This window comes from Hyperolius riggenbachi, chromosome 10 (assembly GCF_040937935.1).
Source record: "Hyperolius riggenbachi isolate aHypRig1 chromosome 10, aHypRig1.pri, whole genome shotgun sequence".
NCBI classification, from domain to species: Eukaryota; Metazoa; Chordata; class Amphibia; order Anura; family Hyperoliidae; genus Hyperolius; species Hyperolius riggenbachi.
In genome coordinates this window covers 183,814,508-183,838,874 of record NC_090655.1, presented here as the reverse complement: position 1 = coordinate 183,838,874, position 24,367 = coordinate 183,814,508, and the positions used below count along the sequence as shown (strand labels likewise).

Sequence of the window (24,367 nt, the reverse complement as noted above, 5' to 3'; positions counted from 1 at the left end):
GCAGCTCCTGTCTCTGAGAGCTGTCTGCAGAAAGCAGATGCATACAAATACAAATGTATCTTATGTGCAACATAAACATTTGTAGTGTGTGAAACCTGATACCAGAGCCATTGCATGTAACTCTGCTTCAATATTACACTGTTCTTAGCATGTCAGACTGCAGAGATTCACCTATGCAAATGAGACATCCCGAACATAGCTAAAATCTACACAAAGTGATTTACAGCTTTTGCTTCTGATATTTAACATGAAAAGTAGTAAAATGTTTACACAGCTACTTAAGACATTATTTGTACATTGTCCTTTTAGAACATTTGGTTTGATAGTGTTCCTTTGCAATATCAAGTGAAATATTGCATGAGGTATTAATCTTAGTGAATTGTCATGCAGTTTTTTTTTATAAATTACCAATCTATTACAGTATGTGTTAAAATGTTAGTGAATTTTGGGGGGAAAGTCTAAAATACAGTATGAGGTAAATTACCAAACATTACATTTTTACCAATTGCTTCTTAGCGAATTGAATGTCTCTGTCAGAACAGTGGGAAATTCTGCTGGTTGTCCTGTCGTGATACGCCTGGCACAAATCTGCTGCAATTTCCTCTTGGAACAGTGGGTGCCAAGCGAGATTATAATGGGTTTTGGAGCATGGCACATGTCTATGCCTATTAACATGCTGATACTCTGGACCCTGTAACACAGCACAACGGTTAGCCTCATAACATGGCAGTATTTTCGTTTTGATGCCAAGCTAGGGCCATGAAATTTGGAAAGTGTGGCTAACATGGCGGAACTGCAAAGTAACAAAAGATAGTCAATAACCACGATTGTGCATATTTGTACATTAACTGTACAGAAGTAGTGGATCTAGTATTATGCACATTACACTAGAAGGTTTTTGATAACTGCCTTTTTAAGCTATTGGTCCAGGCAGTTTTGTTGCACGTGTCAGTTTATCTTTATAATATGCTGTTTTAAACCATTTCCTCTGTGAAAGCATTTATCTGATGCGCAAGGCTCCCTTTACACTTAACGCAGGTAAACTAGATGTGTGACTCCTTTAGGATGAATTTAGATTTATTTTTAATGGTTTGATGCAAAACCCTCAGGCTCCTACAAAATACTTACATATTCATTACTGAGCCTAATTTCAACAGGCTAAGTTGAACTTTGCAAAATAAAAATAGAGCTCCCAGGTACTTTGAAATAGTCTTAAAGCAGATCCGAGCTGAAAAACTAACTATAGCGAGTAACTTGTCTATATATCTAGAGATGAGCGTAATGGCGTAATTACGATTTCGCGAAATTTCGCGTAATTAGTGTAATTACGTTTATGGCCGTAAGTACATAATCATAATGAAGAAGGATTTTGCGAAATTTCGCGTAAGCGTAATTTTCGCGTAATTTTCGCATTGCAACGGGTATTACGAAATTAATGCGTATGGCCATGCTCCCAAAGCGGAAAAGTTGACGCATGGATCAATGTTAGGTAGCCGCCGACTTTAAGGGTTAATAGCAAAGCCCCCTTAAATGCTAAGTGCCTCAAATTTGGAGAATATATTAAGGAGATCAGAAGGAATAAGAGGAAAAAAATTTTTTTCAAAAAGACCTTATAGTTTTTGAGAAAATCGATGTTAAAGTTTCAAAGGAAAAATGTAAACATTAAAAACCCGCCGACTTTAACGGTTAATAGCAACGCCTGCTTAAAGTTTAGGAACACCAAATTCCCAGGGTATATTAAGGGGATCAGTGGGAATAAGAGGAAATTTTTTTTTTCAAAAAGACCTTATAGTTTTTGAGAAAATCGATTTTTAAGTTTCAAGGGCGAAAATGTCTTTTAAATGCGGAAAATGTCAGTTTTTTTTGCACAGGTAACAATAGTGTATTATTTTCATAGATTCCCCCAAGTGGGAAGAGTTTTACTTACTTCATTCTGAGTGTGGGAAATATAAAAAAAACGACGTGGGGTCCCCCCTCCCAGACCTCTTTAACCCCTTGTCCCCCATGCAGGCTGGGATAGCCAGAATGCGGAGCACTGGCCGCGTGGGGCTCCGCACCCTGACTATACCAGCCCGCATGGTCCATGGATTGGGGGGTCTCGGAAGGGGAGGGGCAGCCAAGCTTTCCCCTCCCCCTCCGAGCCCTTGTCCAATCCAAGGACAAGGGGCTCTTCTCCACCTCCGATGGGCGGTGGAGGTGGAGGCCGCGATTTCCTGGGGGGGGTTCATGGTGGAATCTGGGAGTCCCCTTTAAAAAGGGGTCCCCCAGATGCCCACCCCCCCTCCCAGGAGAAATGAGTATAGAGGTACTTGTACCCCTTACCCATTTCCTTTAAGAGTTAAAAGTAAATAAACACACAAACACTTAGAAAAAGTATTTTAATTGAACAAAAAAACATAACCACGAAAAAAGTCCTTTAATATTCTTAATTAACCATTAATACTTACCTGTCCCTTTAAATAAATGATCCCTCGAAATAGCCTCGGAAATGTTCTATCAGTTACAATGTAACAAAGTTATTACAATGTAACAACTTTGTTACATTGTAACTACGCCGCACCCTACGTCACTCGCCGCCGCCGCATACGCGTCTGCGCTGCACAGACCCGACAGAGCTCTGAGCTATATAGCTCAGAGCTCTCTAAGCATCTTTGTATTTGGGCTCCAAGGAGCCCCATTGGTCCTTAGCAGACCAATGGGGTTCCTTCTGATTTGAAGGAACCCCATTGGTCTGCTAAGGACCAATGGGGCTCCTTGGAGCCAAAATACAAAGATGCTTTAGAGAGCTCTGAGCTATATAGCTCACAGCTCTGTCGGGTCTGTGCAGCGCAGACGCGTATGCGGCGGCGGCGAGTGACGTCGGGTGCGGCGTAGTTACAATGTAACAAAGTTGTTACATTGTAATAACTTTGTTACATTGTAACTGATAGAACATTTCCGAGGCTATTTCGAGGGATCATTTATTTAAAGGGACAGGTAAGTATTTATGGTTGATTAAGAATATTAAAGGACTTTTTTCGTGGTTATGTTTTTTGTTCAATTAAAATACTTTTTCTAAGTGTTTGTGTGTTTATTTACTTTTAACTCTTAAAGAAATTGGGTAAGGGGTACAAGTACCTCTATACTCATTTCTCCTGGGAGGGGGGGTGGGCATCTGGGGGACCCCTTTTTAAAGGGGACTCCCAGATTCCATCATGAACCCCCCCCCCCCCCAGGAAATCGCGGCCTCCACCGTCACCGCCCATCGGAGGTGGAGAAGAGCCCCTTGTCCTTGGATTGGACAAGGGCTCGGAGGGGGAGGGGAAATCTTGGCTGCCCCTCCCCTTCCGAGACCCCCCAATCCATGGACCATGCGGGCTGGTATAGTCAGGGTGCGGAGCCCCACGCGGCCGGTGCTCCGCATTCTGGCTATCCCAGCCTGCATGGGGGACAAGGGGTTAAAGAGGTCTGGGAGGGGGGACCCCACGTCGTTTTTTTTTTATATTTCCCACACTCAGAACGAAGTAAGTAAAACTCTTCCCACTTGGGGGAATCTATGAAAATAATACACTATTGTTACCTGTGCAAAAAAAACTGACATTTTCTGCATTTAAAAGACATTTTCGCCCTTGAAACTTAAAAATCGATTTTCTCAAAAACTATAAGGTCTTTTTGAAAAAAAAATTTTTCCTCTTATTCCCACTGATCCCCTTAATATACCCTGGGAATTTGGTGTTCCTAAACTTTAAGCAGGCTTTGCTATTAACCGTTAAAGTCGGCGGGTTTTTAAATGTTTACATTTTTCCTTTGAAACTTTAACATCGATTTTCTCAAAAACTATAAGGTCTTTTTGAAAAAAAATTTTTCCTCTTATTCCTCCTGATCTCCTTAATATATTCTCCAAATTTGAGGCTCTTTGCATTTAAGGGGGCTTTTCTATTAACCCTTAAAGTCGGCGGCTTTTTTATATTATACGGAGCGTTAAGGTTTAACGCGAAATTACGGTAGCGTTTAATGCGAAATTACGGCATGAACGAAACGCGAAATTACGCGTTGAAAATTACGCTTACGGTATTTTCAATTACGATTTTAATGGCAATTACGCTACTGTAATTTCGCATCGTAATCGCAAATTTCGCATGCGTAATTTTAGTAATGCGAAATTACGAAAATTTCAGCTCAACTCTATATATATCTTATCTAAAGTTTAGATAGCTTACACAACAAATTTAGCTGCAAACAGCTTCAACACTATCTTCTTGTGATACAATGAGAGCAGCCATGTCCTGCTTGTCATCATTACACACAGGTAAAGCTTCTCAGCAATGTCTGCATGTCCTCCCCTTAGCCTATGAAAACTTCACTCCCCTCTCCTCCCCTCTGCCTCTGAAATCTCTGGCTAGTAACACCTCCTCCTCCTCCTGCCCAGACTGAGCTCTCATAAGCCCTTGCTACATGGGTCTCAGAGTGCCAAGGCACTGGAGAAGCTGTGGGAGAGGCGTGTTTATTTTATAGGGAATTAGCCACTTCACAACTGAGGGGTTTTACCCCTTGAGCACCAGAGCAATTTTCACCTTTCAGCGCTCCTTCCATTCATTCGTCTATAACTTTATCAGTACTTATCACAATGAAATGAACTATATCTTGTTTTTTTTCCCCCACCAATTAGGCTTTCTTTAGGTGGGACATTATGCCAAGAATTATTTTATTCTAAATGTGTTTTAATGGGAAAATAGGAAAAAATGTGGGAAAAAAAATCATTATTTTTCGTTTTCGGCCATTATAGTTTTTAAATAATGCATGCTACTGTAATTAAAACCCATGAAATTTATTTGCCCATTTGTCCCGGTTATAAAACAGTTTAAATTATGTCCCTATCACAATTTTTGGCGCCAATATTTTATTTGGAAATAAAGGTGCATTTTTTTCAGTTTTGCGTCCATCCCTAATTACAAGCCCATAGTTTATAAAGTAACAGTGTTATACCCTCTTGACATAAATATTTAAAAAGTTCAGCCCCTAAGGTAACTATTTATGTATTTTTTTTATTGTCATTTTTTTTTAATTACAAAAAAATAAATAAATTGGGGAGTGTGGGAGGTAATGAGTTAATTTTTAGTGTAAAACTAATGTGTTTGTATATGAAAAATGCTTTAGGGTGTAGTTTTACTATTTGGCCACAAGATGGCCACAGTAACTTTTTGTTTATGCCACTTTTTTTTCACAATGATCGCGCTGCTTTTCATAGAAGCAGCCGATCATTGCGGGGGCTTAGATCAACGAACGGGAATGGTTTTTCCCGCTCATTGATCTCCAGGCGAGCGAGCGAGCGGCGGCTTGCACGAGCGAGCGGGAGCGCAGACAGCGTCGGAAGCGTCGGGAGGTGCAGATATCTCCGTCCCTGGTGTTGACAGGGTGGAAAAAGGGATGGAGATATCCGCACCTGTGGGGGTAAAGTGCTTAGAGTATTAAAACAAAACAAAAAAGTATTTGGCTTGAGGAATGCCCTATAAACTATATGAAAGGAACACAATTATGCAATGAGTAAAAGTTTATCTCGGATCCACTTTAAATACAGTGATGACATAATTACTCTATGAACTTTTAATGATGTATCTGTATGCCCCTATTAGAGGCTTACTTCCATTGTAATGATCACAACACCCTAACTTAGATGCTGCCTGATTGTTGGCTCTATTTTGCACTACTGTGATCCTTTACATTCAACTTTTGATCTCTTTCATTCAAGTGGTGGTAAAAAGTCAACAGACTCCTTTACCACTCCCCAGAAAAAAACAGTAACTCTAGGATCATGTTGGTGATAATAAGGCAAGAGAAAACATACCACCGCACATCAGTCTTGCCTTAAGGTGACAGTTATCTTATCACTTCAGTCCTTAAGTTACCTCCTCTGTAGTTATTTTCACATGCAGTTAATTAACATCCTGTCGTTAACTTTAGAATTCTGTAGTTATTTTAAAGAGACACTGAAGAAAAAAAGTCTTTAACAATATTGCCCTAACTAAAACGCTGCATTCCCGCGCCTGAAATCTAACTAAATCCCCCCTAACTTCCCCCTACCTCTCCCCCGCAAAATACACGACTTTTTTGGTCGTGGATTTTGCTGCTGGAGGAGGCAGAGCTTACAGCCGCAGCTCTGCCTCCTTACACGTCAATCAGCGTGTATCTCTGCCTCTCCCCCGCCCCTCTCAGTGAAGGAAGAGTGAGAGGGGCAGACGGAGGTGGCGATCCGGTGCTGATAGACGCGTGGAGAGGCAGAGCTGCAGCTGAAAGCTCTGCCTCTCACGGAAGCATTGCCCGGATTTAGTTAGATTTCAGCCGCGGGAATGCAGCATTTTAGTTAGGGCTATCATGTTAAAGACATTTTTGAAATAAAAAGATGATTTTTATGAGACTTCAGAGTCTCTTTAAGGATTGAAACATTAACTTTAGAGATCTCTCCTTTACTTAAAGACAGAAGAGTTAAGTTTAGGTTTGCCTGAGGTAAATTGTTTAGTTAATACTACATGCCTTATCACCATGGTAATAACACTAGAAGCAGCTCAGAAAAGTTATTAAAGCGTAGTGAATTGAGGCCATTGCTAGAGCAGTTCAGAGAGCACTCAAATTTAAACCCACACTGTTGTGATTGCTGTACATTCCACCCTTAGGGCTCATTCACACCTAGCATGAATGGTGCGATTCCCGCTAATCGCTAAAGCAATTGCGTTTTTTAAAAACACTAGTGCTATTTTAGTCTGTGGCAGTGTTCACACGATTATTGCTAATCGCAAACGTGTTACATGCAGCATTTTGCTGGCGATTTTGAAACAAATTGCTATTAGCATATATAGAAACGTTAATCGCGATCGCTCCAAAACCGCGGATTTGTACAGTGATTCTTCCACTTTAAATCGTGGAAAAATCACCCACGAAAAAAAGCTACCGCAAATCACTTGTGGTTAGCGATTTTAGGTGTGAACGAGCCCTTATTACTAATATGTAACTCTAAGGTTAGGATTTGTTTATTAGGGGGTTACAGAGATCAAACTGGAGGAAGCAACAAGCCATAACAAGGAAATGGGACCTTGCCATGTTTTTATTTTTTACTAAAACTCGCCCTGATTCTCTTGCTCTGAACCTGGGTTAGGTTAGGGTTACTGTAGCCCTAATTAGCAAATACTCCTATTTACTGCTATTTAGGAATAAATATAAGGTTTACAATAACCAAGATGGCAATGATTATGGTAAATGAGATGACACCCTTGTGAGGTTTGCAAACTTTTTCCATAGCCCTGTAAGAGAAAGTGTAATAAGGGCCCTGAAGTAACATAGATATTACGGTAGCAAAGACTACTCCTGGGCCCGTCTTGTATTTGAAGAGATGAGTGAACTGTGACACCACACAACCCCCCCCCCCCCCCCCAAAAAAAAAACAGCAAACAGAGAAGCTTCTCCATATTGGAGCATTGGATTTGGTAAAGTCTTAAGCCAATGTGTTGTAAGCCACGAGTAAGCTTTAGGTTAGCAGGAATGGTTTGGCCAGCTAGCTTTTTATCCTTCCCACCCTTGCCCTGGAATCTTCCAGACTTCAAATTGCTGTCCTTTGCTGTGTGTGTTACACCAGCATCATCCAGGGGGGCACATAATCTTTCTGAAGTCTTGAATTGAAGCCTGTAAGCTGTATCGCCATGTGTCCCACTGATTTCATCTAGCAAATTAGGCAAATAAGCAAGCTCATTTTTCTCTTGGGTATATCGCAATGGTACATGCTAGCCTGGCTTCAGCATGTAGTGTTGGTGGTATAGTGGTGAGCATAGCTGCCTTCCAAGCAGTTGACCTGGGTTCAATTCCTGGCCAATGCATGTGAGCTTGCTTTTGAGACCCTACAAATCCCTGGAAGACAAGACAAGATGAGAGAGAGAGAGAGAGAGAGAGAGAGGGAGAGATTTTCTGCCGGATCATCCTTAGTCCGACTTGAATCGCGGTGAGCATCCCGAGAAGAAATCATGTTGTTTAACCACTTAACGACCAGCCAACACCAATAGGCGGCAGTTGGTCGCAGTGGTACGTTCCATGTCAGTTTACGGAGGGAGTCTCCGTGAACAGCCTGTTAGCCTCCGATCGCGGCTCGCAGGCGAAATGTAAAGACCTGGGGAAGAAATCCCCGGTATTTACGTCGCACTGCGCTGCTGTCACAGCTGTGCCGTAAAGGAGATCGCCGTCGTCTGATAGGCTGAAGCCTATCAGAGGCGGTACAGGACGGATGGCCGTCCTGTACCGCCCACAGTAATGAGGAGAGGGAGGGCGGAATAGCGCTGCGGAGGGGGGGCTTTGAGGAGCCCCCTGCCCGCAAGGCACAAGGCAGCGGCGGCGATGCCTGCCACACGATCTGTGCTGGGGGCTGAAGAGCCCACCCAGCACAGATCAATGGAAATTACAGCGGTCCTTAAGTGGTTAAACTTCTTCTAGGGGCTTCCTTGTGATTGGCTAACAAAATTACGCATTCCGCCGGAATTATGCATCGTTCCGAGGAATTTCTGCTAAAGCTCTATGGCAATTCCGATGCGACGGAACGGAATCACCAAATTCCGGCCAAAAAACGGAATTCCGCGGAACGTGGTGAGCATCCCTAATGTATTTTTCCTTTTAAAATAATACCAATTTCCTGACTCTCCTGCTGATCCTGTGTCTCTAATACTTTCAGCCACTGCCCCTGATTAAGCAGACTGGATTAGCTGCATGCTTGTTTCAGGTGTGTGATTCAGCCACTATTGCAGCAAAGAGATCAGCAGGACTGCCAGGCAACTGGTATTGTTTAAAAGGAAACATCCATATCCTTCTCAGTTTAGGTTCCCTTTAATAACCAGGCTGTTTTTTTTTATTATTATTTTGCTGCTTGAAAGAGCTAATTTTCAGGCATACAAGTGACAGCTTCTGTCTTGTCGGTACCTTGTCGGAAAACGGTAAACCTCACTGATTAGCAAATTATAGCCATAAAAGTTTTCCTGGCAGAATACAACTTCTGAGGACGGAGAGAAATAGAAAAAGGTCAATAGTTCATGTATTTTAACTCTGGGATACTTAACGGATTAAAGTTTCAGGACGTAGATTCAACGTCCTAATTAGCCCCCCCCCCCCCGTGTGTTCTAGGACGTAGAATCTATGTCCTGCATTAATTTCCGCCGTCTGCCGCCACTGCGTGTGCACGCGCGCTCCCGGAGCGGGGGGAGTTTTAAAAGTAAAAAAAAAAACAATTTAAAGTGACATAGTCCCAATAAAATAAAACGTTTTTTTTTTAAATTCCCATTAATTTTTAACCCAAAACTAGCCTATTAACCCATTATTAACCCCTACAATACCTAAACCTGTTTAAAAATGTTTAATGACTGCCGCCAGTAGCGATTGGATGCAATCGCTAGGGCGAAAGTGTCAGGCCCCAATGCTCTACAGATGTAACACTCTGCTATTGTATAGCGATGCATCTGTACAGCACTCTGATCCCCTGAACTGTCGCCCTAGCGAATGCATTCGATCGCCACAGACACACAGACTGGGGATAACGGTCCGCCACATGCTCAGCTAGAAGTAAAATTTGGCATATAGGGGATCATTTTAATCGGGAAGGGCCAAATCATTTATTTGTAGATGTTTTATAACTGTGGGATGTGTGATGTGAAAATTAGGAAGGGTGAAAAATGAAAAAAATGTTTGTTTTCTGCATTTACGCCTAATTTTTCCCCATAAATGGACTATAAAACAAAATAGTTTTGGGAGAAAAATATTACCCAAAGAAAGCCTAGATTGTTCTGAAAAAAACAAGACATGTATCACTAAGATGGCATAAATAATTAAAAAGTTACTGCTGTTTCAAAACGACACAGCTAAAGTGTAAAAAATGTCAGGAACTTTAAGGTGTAAAAAATGTGGAACGAGAACCAGATAATAGACTGCCATTGAGCAGAAACAATAAAACATTCAATCTACTATGTAAATGTTTAAATATAAAATAAAACAATGGGATATAAAAAAAGTCATTTCTAGGAGTATTAGCATAAATAAAATTGTTTATCTGATCAGTTTATTTTGACCTTGGGTTCACATTAACACTTTTTCACAGCAGAACAGAGAACAAGGTGCAAATGCATTAACTTGAAGAGAAACTCCGACCAAGAATTAAACTTTATCCCAATCAGTAGCTGATACCCCCTTTTACATGAGAAATCTATTTCCTTATCCTTTTCTCAAACAGACCATCAGGGGGCGCTGTATGACTGATATTGTGGTGAAACCCCTCCCACAAGAAACTCTGAGGACCATGGTACTCCTGGCAGTTTCCTGTCTGTGAACCTTGTTGCATTGTGGGAAATAGCTGTTTACAGCAGTTTCCAACTGCCAAAAAAGCATGCAGCAGCTACATCACCTGCCAACAGTAAAAATGTCACCATGTAATAAATGTCCGAATGTAAATCAGGTATTTTGAAAGAATTTACAATGTGCAAACACTGACTAAATAATTTATACATAATTATTGTAAAAATGAAGCACTTTTTTATTACATTATTTTCACGGGAGTTCCTCTTTAAGATGCAATAATGATAGTCTCCCAGCAATACAACTCTTTATTATGATGTTACTCAAAGCTGACACAGTCTTTATTTATTGATGAGTTGAGTTCCCATTAAGGGGATCTGTGGTTCTAGTAGTAGAGTTGTAATAAGTGAACATTTCTCTTAACATGCAAATTTCCAGTTATACAGGAAGAAAAATAAGTCAATGGCAATATTTGCATGTTAAGAGAATTCTTTGCTCATAATTACTAATGTTGGATTACTGGCATGCTTTCCTGCTGAATTTAGCAAAATTAGAAAGGGCAAAATGCGTAGACACTTACAGTGTACGTTTCCTGTTAATGTTGTTACTCGATTTCCCAGCTCTTCTCCCACGTCCAATTCTTATGGATAGCAGCCCAACTTTTCAACAAGGGTTTTAAGGATGAGAACCTCAAAATAGCCATATCCATGAACAGCTGTTCTAGTGGCTCCATGGAACAAGAGCTACAGGGAATAATAGAGATTATGAGAAAAAGAAAGATTCTCAGAATTCCATAAATGAAAGCTGAAGACACCAGATTGCCTGTAAAGTGTTTAGACGGAAGAAAAAAATGTTTCAAGATATTAATAGACAATTGTGGTTTACGATTATAATTAAAAAGGGATTGTAGTGCATTATGCAGAATTACATCCCTTATAGGACAACTATCAAAAACCGCTTATATTCAAATTGTTTGTGGTTGTTTTATGCAACAAGTCATATGTTCATATGCAATCCTTTTTAAAACATTTTTTTTACCATTCATCTAATTAAAATTTAGTTCAACTCATTGACTGTTTATGATTATTTATTGTATTTATAATGCGCCAACATATTATGCAGCGCTGTCCATTAGTTAAGGTTACAGATAGAGATGTAGCGAACGGTTCGCCGGCGAACGGTTCCAGGCGAACTTTGGTGGTTCGCGTTCGCCTGGATCAGGCGAACTTTTGTGGAAGTTCGATTCGCCCCATAATGCACTATGAGGGTCAACTTTGACCCTCTGCATCACAGTCAGCAGGCACATTGTAGCCATTCAGGCTACACTAAGCCCTGGAGCCCCACCCCCCTTATATAAGGCAGGCTCGCTGGCCATGACACTCACTCGTGTGCCTGCTGCAAATAGACAGACTAGGGAGAGCTGCTGCAGATTTTTTCTCCTAGGGAAAGATTAGTTAGGCTCTTGGCTTGCTCCTGGCTGATTGTTATTGCTAAAATAGCACCCCTCAACAGCTCTTTTGAGAGCTAATGTTTTCCTGATGTGTTTTTTTTGTGTGTGTGTGTGTGTGTGTGTTGCTCACTGACACTGACATTATACAGCCCTATCTGTTGCAGCTGGACCTTGGTAATTGTTATTACTGTGCCAGCCAGGCCCTGCCTAACTATCTATACTGGGACACCTACCTATGCCTACCTAACTACTGGGGCACCTACTTACCTATACGGGGACACCTACCTACCTACCTATACTAGGGGACCTACCTATACCTACCTACCTATACTGGGAATCCTACCTATGCCTAGCTAACTACTGGGACACCTACCTATGCCTACCTACCTATACTGGGTCTCCTACCTATGTCTAGCGAACTACTGAGGCACCTACCTATGCCTATCTACCTATACTGGGACTCCTACCTATGCCTACCTACCTATACTGGGACTCCTACCTATGCCTAGCTAACTACTGGGGCACTCTGGCCATGTTGCGCATCAGTCCAGCACGGCCGTCACTACGCAAACAGCTGTTTGCGGTGTGTTACACAGTGAGTTTGGTGTGTCAGTGTGAAGCAGTACTCTAATTACACTCCCTGATTGATGTATACACATGCAAGATGTTTGAAAGCACTTTAGGCCTGCAATTTAGCATTCAATGTGATTTCTGCCCTTAAAACGCTGCTTTGTGTCAAATCCAGATTTTTCCCCGGGACTTTGGGCATGTATCCCACTCCGCCATGCCCCCCTCCAGGTGTTAGACCCCTTGAAACATGTTTTCCATCACTTTTGTGGTCAGCATAATTTTTTTCTATTTTTCAAAGTTCGCCTGCCCATCGAAGTCTATTGCGGTTCGCGAACTTTTCCGCGAACCGAACCTTCCGTAAAGGTTCGCGAACGGGGTTCGCGAACCGAAAATCGGAGGTTCGCAACATCACTAGTTACAGATAATATTTAGGGGTGACATACAGCAATAAGACAATACAGAAATACATGCAGACCAGATCACGCAGCACAGTATGAGTACAAGGTAATCCTTAGTCAGTCACTGGATGGGAGCATGGAGATTAGGCAAGTTGACTTCACGGTAATGGAGGTGTGTGATCCGGTAGGAGACATAAGGAGGAGGGTCCTGCCCAAAGGCTTACAATCTAGAGGGAGAGGTGGGGACACAAAAGGTAGGGGACCAGAGTTCAGCTGTGGGTTTAGAGCACTAGTGAGGGGGGGTAGGCCAGAGTGAAAAGGTTAGTTTTGTGGGCCTTCTTGAAGATGTTGAAGGAGGGGAAAACCCTAATGGGGGGAGGTAGGGAGTTCCATAGTGTTGGAGCAGCTCTTGAGAAGTCCTGGAGGTGTGCATGGGATTGGTTGATGCGGGGGGCAGTCAGGCGAAGTTCATTGGAGGAGCGGAGTGAGCGGCTAGGTGTGTATCTCTGGGTAAGATTGGAAATGTAGGTTGGGCAGGTTTTGTGAACAGATTTGTAGGCCAGACACAGTATCTTGAATCTGATTCTGGACTGAATAGGAAGCCAGTGGAGGGATTCACAGAGGTAGCCGCTGTGGTGGAGGGATGGGAGGAGTGGATAATTCTGGCTGCCGCATTCATGACGGACTGCAGAGGAGCAATTCGGGTCATAGGGAGAGCAGACAGAAGGGTGTTGCAGTAGTCAAAGTGGGAAATTATGAGCGCATGGATGAGGAGTTTGATGGTGACAAAGGTCAGGAAAGGGCGGACCTTGCTGATGTTACGAAGGTGGAAGTTGCAGGACTTTGTGAGGTTTTGGATGTGGGGGGTGAAGGAGAGTGCGGAGTCCAGGGTGACACCCAGACAGCGGGCTTGAGAGGTAGGGTGAATGGTAGTGTGGTTAATACTGACATTCACATCTGGGAGGGTCAGGGATGGCAGGGGTGAGAAGATCATAAATTGCGTTTTGTCCAGGTTTCGTTTCAGGAACCTAGCGGACATCCAGGAGTAGATGGCTGATAGGCAGGAGGTGACCTTGTCCATGGTAGTGGTGGATAGGTCAGGGTTGTGGAGGTAGATCTGGGTGTCATCTGCATACATATGATAGTTAAAACCCATGGAGGAGATAACCTTGCTAATGGAGGATCTGTACAGAGAGAACAGTAGGGGACCAAGGACCAAGCCTTGGGGGACTCCTACCGAGAGGTGGTTGGGGGTGGATGAGGACTCATTGAAGGATTAACTTTAAAACCTACACTTTAGCACTACAACTATGACATAACAAATCCCTTTCACTCAAGTAATATACTTACTTATCTTGTCACACTAAAGGTGTAGTATATTGGGCCATATGCAATTCACATTTTCTCCAAGGTGAAATGTTCACATATTAGTAATAAAATAGCTTTTAAGCCACCAGGAAACAAGAAAATACTCAGAATAATTCTAACAGTACTTTTCACCAACCTTTTACTACTTTTTAAATTGCAGAGTGCTGAAAAGTTAGTTAAAATAGAAGATAAAAATGTATCTACTAGGAGAAAACTTTGGAGATAAAGTGAATTACATTTGGTCCATTGTGTCAACATGCAAACACAGTGCAGTGACCGTCTTTAGCCATATGTGCCAGCTTTGGTCATTATGGGGTGATCTGACAGCTAAAGCTATAACCCAAGAGGAAGAGAAAGATCCTTAAACTTTTTTCCTCCATGAGTGATGTTGAGGACAGAATTGACCCTGCTATCTGTGACTTAAAATGAGTGATTGCTCACGCAAGTGCCAATATGGATAAATCTGATGATCTGGAAAACCAGAACAATGTTCGTATCATTGTTCTGCCTGAACAATTGAGGGTCACATCTGGCTATCTATAGGGGCTGATGGGGGGACACGTCTGACTATCTATAGGGGCTGATGGGGACACATGGCATGCCTGAACGATTCAACAGCAAGACCCTTTGACCTTCATTGAAAATCGGCTGTTTGAGACCTTTGGAAAAGATAATCTCACCAAGTTATTTGCAGTGGAAAGGGTACACAAAATCCCTAGTAGACACCTCCCCCCTCTGGCCTCCCTTGTCCATTCCTGGTCAAACTTCTGCACTATGGAGACAGGTAAATGATTCCCAAACAGGCTACAACCAGGAAAGATCATGTATAATGAGTGAAGAATATCCTTTTATCCACATTTTTCTGCAGAAGTACAATGCTAGAGGCAAAAATGCAAAATCTTTACGTACAGTATGAAATGTTCTATCCTGCCAAATGCAAGATAATTGCTCTGAACGAGATCCATTTTTTTTTCAATCACTAAAAAAAGTTGTGAACTGGCTTGATCAAGCAGCCTCCCAAATGTAAAGATTCCAATGAAAATGCCTAAGGCTTTGGAACATTATGTGAGAATACTCTGTTGTCCCCTTTCTGAGGGTTTTATACATCTGGTTTTGCTGGAGGAGTGAACACTGGAAACAATACACAATTAAAGCAAGCAATGGAGTATAGATCAGAAGTGGGGTAGTTTTGGGTTGCCCCATAGAGGGGTATATGGGGACCAGCTTAGTATCTCCCTTTTCTACCTAATAAGTGCAACGATAGGTGTCTAGCGAGGTTCCAAAAACCTTCCAGAGATAAGAACACAAAGAGAATACTGGAGCCCCTTATGGTGTAGTATATCAAGCAAAGTATATGAATAATATATAAGTAATATCACTCACAAAGGTGAGTGATATTACTTATATATTATTATCAAATACAAAATACAAAACCAGCAACCAGATCCTCACTCAGGTCTTAATAAGTCATCTGTCAGCAGTTGGGTTGCTCACTTGAAAAATGTATGGTTAGGATGTCCAAAGGACTCATCTCTAACTCGACAACCCCTCCAAAAGACACTTGGGGAGTGGCGATATAGTTAGGAAGTAAGAGGAGCCACACAGGAAAGCTGACTTGGGTGAGTAATAATATGAAAAAAGGGGCTTACCTGATTGTAGTAAACCTAATAAAGAAAATGTAATTTATTAGTTTTAGTGGATTACTACTATCAGGTATGCCCACTTTCTTTTCATATTATTACTCAGCCAAGTCGTCTTTCCTTTGGGGCGCCTTTTACCGCCCAACTATACCAGATAAGTAAGTATTATGTGTAGCTGTGGAAAAATGCACAGAACACAGCAAACTAAGAAGCTGTTTCCCCTACAGGCCAAATGGTTTTTCCCTGTCTCAAAATGAATTATGCCACTCCCAGACCTCGTTTTAAAAGGTGTATAGACAGAAACATACATGCTTTTTGTGCACTATTAAACAAACCTTTTACTGAATGCTTTTATTTTCATGATAGTGGTCCTTTAAGTCGACTACTATAAACATTTGCCGGTTATTTTTGAACCTACATTTTACGAGTGGTAATATGGGTGATCGGCCTGGCCTTGGATATTGCCAAGGCTTTTGATAGTGTTGAGTATTTATTTGCTGTCCTGACTGAAATGGGCTGTGAGAGCAACTTTTTAAAATGGATCTGCATTCTGTATACATCTCCTGGAGCTAAACTAAAACTTTATGGTACCGTGTCGCCCACATTTTCCCTAGAAGGTGGTAAAAGAAAAGGTTGTCCAGTGTCAATCTTGTTATTTGCCATTGCTAATATGCATCTCACTGAGATGATTAGGGCTAATCCTGACATTGTAGGTATGAAATATGGGGAGGTTTACATGCTAGGTAGTCCATCACACAGTTTGGCAAGTTTTCTGGGTTGTCAGACAATAGGGACATGTCCTGTCTGTTGCCCATTGACAATACCAAACCTATTTATGACATATCAACAAATAATTTGAACTCTGTATTTCCTCTTTTAATTACTTAGGGTCTAAGATAATTGTTGCTATGTATTCATGGTCTTATTGTGAGCCACTCTCATACCTGTGTAATGTCGATTAACATGTTTTTACTGTAATTGCCAACGTTATTGTTGTTTTTCAATAAACTCTTGTTAATTGAAAAATAAAAAATAGTATGGTGTTGTAGCAACAGGGGATGCAGAGGTTGCAACTGCATGGAGCCTGAGGGAGGGTCTAACATAGGGCCATCCTCTACTTGCTGCACTAGTTCTTTATTGGTGCTGTAGTAGTTATGGTCACCTATACAGTGTATGTGATCCAAAGATCAGTGTTAATAGTCAGCTGAAATCAGGAATTTTTCCTCTTTAACAGTTAATTAGCTTAAACTTTGTAAGGGTTCCTTGCCTTCTTGTGGATCAACTGGGATATGTAAGGGTCAGAGCCAAATTTACAGCTCAGGAGCATATAGCAACATAAGCTCTGGTGCCCTAAACCCCAACCCTTAACACAGGCCACACCCCTCAAGTAATGCCCCTTTTTCTCATTAAAATTTGCCCCCACACCAGCCCACATAGTAAGATATTTCCCCATTACACCCTATAGATAGTTAGATTTGCCCCCATCAGTCCCTGTAGATAGATGTGTCACCATCAGCCTCCATAGTCAAAGGGTACCTCAACAGCCCTTATAGTAAGATATGCCCCCATTAACAAACAAACAAACACAGAACATTTATATCGCGCTTTTCTCCTGGCGGACTCAAAGCGCCAGAGCTGCAGCCACTAGGACGCGCTCTATAGGCAGTAGCAGTGTTAGGGAGTCTTGCCCAAGGTCTCCTACTGAATAGGTGCTGGCTTACCGAACAGGCAGAGCCGAGATTCGAACCCAGGTCTCCTGTGTCAGGGGCAGAGCCCTTAACCATTACACTATCCAGCCATTCCCATTAGCCCCTATAGATAGTCATATGTGCCCCTATTAGCCCCCACCCTTAACCCCACTCATTAACAGTCCACACCGCTCAAGTCACACACTTTTTCTTATTAAAATTTACCCCACGCCAGCCCTCATAGTAGGATATGCCCCCATTAGCCCCTATAGATAGTTAGATTTGCCCCATCAGCCCCTATAGATAGATATGTCCCCTTCAGCCTCCATAGTCAGGTGTGACTTCATCAGCCCTTATAGATAGTCAGATGTGCCCCCATTAGCCCCTATAAATAATCAGATGTGTCTCCATCAGCCCCTATAGATAGCCAGATGTGTCCCCATCAGCCCCTATAGATAGCCAGATGTGTCCCCCATCACCCCTTATAGTCAGATTTGTCCCCCATAAGCCCCTATAGATAGTCAGATGTGCCCCCATTGATAGATGTGTCCCCTATCAGCTCCTATAGATAGTCAGATGTTTCCCCATCAGCTCCAATAGATAGCCTTTAAATAGTAGATGTGCCATTGTGTAAGCAGTAGCCATTTTGTACTTCATTCTGTATGAATCTGTTCATTTAGGTCTAGAAGACCCATTTAATACCGTATATTCCAGCGTATAAGACGACTGGGCGTATTAAGACAACCCCCCCCCCCCCCCCCCAACTTTTCCAGATAAAATATAGAGTTTGGTATATAGTCGCCGTATAAGACTACCCCTCTTCCATGGCACACCAAATAGAAATGTAAAAACCATCATATACTGGTACTATGTATGAACAGATACTGGTGCTGTACTGTATGTGGTACCCAGTATATAACAGTATACAAGTAAATGACTGGCTGGATTGGCCAACTCTCCCTCTCCCTAAGTGCATTGGTCAGCTCTCCATGTCTACCTGTTTATCAGAGTGTTATGGAAGAATAGATCCTGCTGTGCCCATAAAACACCCCTCTTTCACCCCTCTGGCCCACCCTTGTATCCTATTAACCTCCTTCTCTGCCTCTCAGATCTCGCATATGTGTGCCTGCGCCACTTCACTACAGTCCTCAGCAGCGAGATCTGAGAGTCGGTAACAGGATAGGGCATATCACCCGGCAGCAATGCCACCCGGCATATAAGACGACGGGTTAAAAAGTAGTCTTGTATGCCAGAATATACAACTTGTGTTGTTCATTCTAGTCTATTATGAGATACTAATCTAAACCAGCTGCATGTAATGGACACGGGATACACCAGTTCTCTAAGAGATATTGACATTTGTCAAAATTGTTTGTCAAACACCTGCACGAATGAGGCCTATCAGCTGCTGGATGGATAACAGTATCCTTGTATTACTGAATAAGTGCTTATAGTAAAATGTAATCCACAGTGCTATTTGCAAAGTATTAAAACTTCTTTATTGTTATAACAACAAGCAACATGTGTCTCCTGGGTCCTTAGCCCTTTTTAAACCATTTACAATTAACATGCAAGCGTTACCCACACACATACAATTCACTGCAGTGAATGAATAATAAATGGAAAGAGAAAATGTTGGGCCCAAAACAAAGACATGCGCTAGTTCAAAACTTGAACATTTTAAAAATTCAAAAATTATTAAATCAACAGCGAAAAAATGAGCTTTCCACAACTATTAAGACAGTCTCCTGTCAAAAAACTGGAGGCATCCAGGCTATCAGAGGCAAGAGTATTGATTCCATAAAATTGCACTGGTAATTGATTGTAATATGCATTCAAACAGACTGCATGCATATACAATCAATTACCAGTGCAAATTTATGGAATCAATACCCTTGCCTGTGATAGACTGGATGCCTCCAGTTTTTTGACAGGAGACTGTCTTAATAGTGGTGGAAAGCTCATTTTTTTTGCTGTTGATTCAATAATTTTTGATTTTTTTTTTTTATAATTTTTAAGTTTGTGTTTGTGACTGTTAGAATCATAGGACTGACTTGCAAAGGTTACACATTTTTATGTAAGCAAATTTCACGTGTATTTAGTTGTCAGTTTAGAGTTGCGCTTTCATTTTTATTGCTTTTTGTGGCTGGTTGCTGGGAACTGATTAAGTATGATAATAGTTTTATTTATCACATACTTTGAAATAAATGTATGAATTTTCTGATAAGAGCTTTCATTTTATCCACATGAAAGTGCATTAATGCTTCTGCTTCTCTTTCTGTCTCTTTTCAGGTGTATTGCTGTAGTTACTATAGTCCTCTGTCTGCTGTTTTTTCTATACTACTGCTTCTAAATTTTGCATACTGGATACCTCATTACACAGCAAAGTGACTACCAGTCCTCTCTATCTAACACATACGAAGCATGGCAGTGGCTATTCACAGCAGTTCTTTCTACAGGAAAGAACATGAAAGAAGATGGCTGCCGCTAAAGCCTATTCATGATGGGAAGTAGCAAAACCAAATCAGTCCTAAATTTCATAACAAAAACATTTTCCTTAACCAGATGTTATGAGACGTAATGGACAGTGATGATCTTATTACAAAAAAAAAAAAAAATATATAGACCGACAAGGAAAGCAGTATTTTGTATTTATAAATTAACATACTTGTTATATTTTAAAACATACTTCATGCACCTTACATTAACATATTTATGTAAAACAAAAATGCCTTGGGCAGCAACCACACACATTAGTATAAACAGCTTTGTGAGACTCTTTCTGCACTAGAAAATAACTCAAACAGATCAACCCATAACAAATATAACAGGTTTTCTCCTGTTTTCAGTATGGAATGATCCAATCTGTTGGCTAAATTCCTGGTTTTGGCATGTGTGATCACACACCTGGCATGCCTCTTTCTGATGTGATGAGAAAGAATGGTTCTTTTAAATGACACGACTGAACAGCAGAAATATGGAATCTAACACTACAATGTGGAATTTCTACTGCAGCCATTTTGTGGATTTACGCCATATTACTTGTCAGCATTATTTAACAGATAGTAAATGAATCATATTCTCTTACGTTTATGAAGGAATTCTGGACCAACAAGTGACGTGACATTATAAACAATCAAGCATTTCACATTCTGAATTCAAACTACAGGAGGCTGTTCAACATCATCTTAAGCCACAACATCAAGGAATAATAAGTGGTACACCATATATGAGTAATTCCTGGTAAGTCTATAAATGAATCATCTTGATTATTTCTTCAGAACTAGTGACTTCATCTGATCCAGCCTAGTCCTTCAGAGCAAAAATAACAACTTGTACAAGTGAAATCAGGTAAAAAGGTTTCACATTCAGGGTACTTGCTTGGCTCTACTATTCAAGAGTTGGCTGATCTTGCTGTATACACTTGCATAACACTTGCAAGGTAAAAGACAAAAATGAATTGGTTTTCATGAAAGGCATGATGAATACTCTGCATTGGAAGATCATTGCATTGTATGTATAACTGAAAAAGGCAGCCACTAAACTTTGATAGTATCTCGTGTTGTCTAATACAGTATTTACTACTACAAGCTCAACTGGGTTATTAATAAGACACTAATAATATAAAAGTAACCAAATAAAGGGCAAAACGTTTGGGATCAAATTAATAAAGTGCAACATTTATTAAGAATAACGCAAGTATAATGTAGCATCAGCTTTTCAGAACACCTACCTCTTAACTTCTTCCACTTTGGGTTTGTTCTCACCAGATGCGTTTTCATGTATAGTACTGCCATTTCAAATGGAGTCAAAATGCATGAACATCTGAAAATACCTTATTTTAAATTTGGTGATTTTGGATCAAACCTGTCCACATCCCTTTCACCTGTAACCACCAGATCTGGTTTACAGCAAGATACAAGTAGGATTTAAAAAAGCAGATGATCAGCAAAATTGTTTGCATTCCAAAGAGTAGGTTTATATTGCCATTTCGTTATTTAAAAGTGCCACTAGTGGAAAAACGGGATGGCAAACTGGGTATCTACAAATTTTTAGAGCAAGGCTGTGCAACTCCGGTCCTCAAGTACAAGATCCTCACACATTTTCAGCATAGTAATGAAATGAAAGAGGCAAGGTGTTATCCAGCAACTACAATGGTCCCATCTATCCTAAAATACTCCCATGGATTTGGTCTTTGGGGACTGGAGTTGGTTTTAAGTGATAATAAAAAGTATTTTAATTAAGAATCCTTTTACAAATAAGTAATAAAATAAACACAATTATATACTTGAGTACAGAGCTGTGAAATGTATCTGTGAATATTAGTAAAAATCTAATAAAAGACTGGTTGTCTGCTTTATAAATTAAGTCAATCCAGGAGTCTATAAGTGGAAATAAAACTAGTTTTGGATTGACTACTAAGAAAAAGTTTTTAAAACCAAATGTTTATAAATAAATTAAATGAAAAAAAAATCATGACTATTAAGTTGAAGAAAGCTGAAAAAATAATATTTAACATTTTAGTGTATAAATATGCCTAGAATCTAAAAAAATAATGCCTCAGCGTTATTTAATTGCAGATGTATGTAGAAACTTTGTAAGGAAAAGAGTATTATTAACAGTACAAGGGTTAAAAAAAAACATTATTTGAATATATATATATATATATATATATATATATATATATATATATATATATATATATATATATATATATATATATATATATGTATATATATATATATATATATATATATATATCACCTATAAAGACATAAAATAAAGTTATATGTGTGCCATATGATTGATGAAAGTCTCAGTAGGAATTTGCATTTAGTCTCATATCCTTATGTACACTTGACTTAAGTAAATATACAGCCTTCTCTTGGAATAAATGCATCACACTTGACTTTAGTGTCGCTGGGAAGGTTTCAAAATAAACTTCACACCTTTAGTAAATAAGGCACCTGCATAACATTTTTGAGTTATACAGTATATTACACCTTAGAAAATACCTGAAGTGTTTGTGATTCTGGATTTTGTACACTATAGATGCCTTGTACTGAAATAACTATTAATAAGTACTTTTTTTAATAACAGGAAGAAAGTTTTGCATTATATGCTGGGTTGGCAATGATAAGGAGTTATTTTTTGTTCTTATGGCAGCTTTCTAATGTATTATTTCTGAATCAATCTATATTGTGGTGTCTTGATAGTAAATATAATATTCTACATTAGATACAGGTGAATATTTCTGTGATGTTAGGACACTATTGCACAGTGTTAGGATATGCTGTTGACCTAATATTCACTTATATAATCTATTCTACAGATTTGTGTACTAAATGTTAATATAAATGTTTACGACTGTAGGCTCCTACTTGGTTATGAGGACACTAGTCTTTTGACAACTGGGAATACTGGACATCAAATATTTTCTACCTCATTCTTCCCTTATTATAGCCAGTGATGCAGATATTTTGGTAGGGTACAGTTAATCATTGTTGCTATTGACGCCTTCTCTTTAAAGTAATTATTAATAAACTTTATTTATAATGCGCTAGCATATAATGCAGCGTCGTGTAATAGATAGGGGAGTCCATATAGTGGTGGAGGAAGGCCCTGCCAAATAGGCTTACAATGGTGTTTAACCACATTACATAATATGTTAAAATTAAAAATCTGCCACCTTACAGAGATCAATGCAGAACTCTTTATCTAAACTAAAGGGGAACTTATTTGAAATCCATTGTATAATATGCAAGCCTGGCCAGTTGCTGTTTGCATGGATAGCTGGACTTTGCACATTTTTATTTTTTGCAGACGCAATGTTTAGTAGAAATACATGGAAATAAAACTATGGTAAATAACTACAGTGGATAAAGAAAAAAATCACCATCCCCCATTTCTCAGAATATTCACATCTTGAAACTTGGCAGCCTGAAATTATTATTATTTTGGATTTATGTAATGCTAGAATCTTCCATAGCACTAAATGAAGATATACAAAACGAACGTTTTCCTGCCGTTTTTACATGCAACTTATATATGATATAGAAACAGTTAAAAAAAATTCAGCATCACAAAGATGGATAAAGGATCATTAAAACAATTTCAGGCTGCAAAGCAACATATGATTGTTTTGTTTGTTTGTTTGTTTTTTTGTTTTTTTTGGGGGGGGGGATGGGGGGAACTTATTTCTATATCTACTGTACATTATCTTTTTGATTATTTATGGCGCTTTATTCAAAACATTGTGTTACAAACAATAATATATTAATAATTAGGTGTTTATTCATACAAATTTGTCTTTGAAGATGTCACATTTTGAGACAAATATATAAATACTGCATATAAATATAAAAACAAATGTTATGCTCCATAAAAACTTACAACTAGTTTTCACTGTCATTTAATTTACCAAATTCTATATAAAATTATTCATATAATAAATACAGAATATATAATGATTTCTTCATTTACAAAAATGCCTTCCTTAAACTTTTTTTTTTAAATAAAAGCAGCATTGACTGCTATTAGAAGACATGGGTTTACAGCCCTCACCTGAGCCAAGTCAGTCAATGGTGAAGGTTGCCAAATGGTTCAAGAAATAAGGGTTGTGCCGTTATGATGTGTGTTTTAAAAAACCTTGTCTTTGCAGAATTATTAATAATCACTGATGCTTGCTGGCCCATTAACCATTTAATAAATAGGATCCATTCTTTTAGTCCAATATTATTGATTTTTTTTATGTTTATAGGGCTTTTTTTCTTATGCTTTGTAAATTTCTGATTTGTGTGAATGAAAAGCTAATTTTCCGAATATTTATAATTGGAGGTTTGCTTTGACACCTGTAGTAAATAGGATGAAGTTTTATCTCAGTACTTTGGAAGAGAAAAAAGAAGCAATATGCTCCTGCCTTACTTAGCAGTTTGTAGGATTCTGCAATCTGATCTAGTA

The 24,367-nt window shown here is 39.8% G+C and overlaps 2 long non-coding RNA genes across 3 annotated transcripts in view; one reads left to right on the top strand and one right to left on the bottom strand.

Moving 5' to 3' along the window:
• LOC137534041 (uncharacterized) overlaps positions 1-24,367 on the top strand; it is a 77,208-nt gene that overhangs the window by 49,052 nt on the left and 3,789 nt on the right. The window contains exon 3 of one of the 2 annotated variants that reach the window (XR_011024290.1): positions 19,700-20,650. This is a non-coding gene — a long non-coding RNA (uncharacterized lncRNA). Of the gene's footprint in view, positions 1-19,699; positions 21,911-24,367 lie in introns of those variants that run through there. The other variant, XR_011024289.1, reaches the window with a different exon arrangement.
• The window catches only part of LOC137534042 (uncharacterized), a 136,590-nt gene continuing 112,832 nt past the window's right edge, over positions 610-24,367 (bottom strand). Inside the window, exons 2-3 of the long non-coding RNA XR_011024291.1 lie at positions 10,874-11,036; positions 610-691 (exon numbers count right to left, since the gene is read on the bottom strand). This is a non-coding gene — a long non-coding RNA (uncharacterized lncRNA). The remainder of the gene's footprint in view (positions 692-10,873; positions 11,037-24,367) is intronic.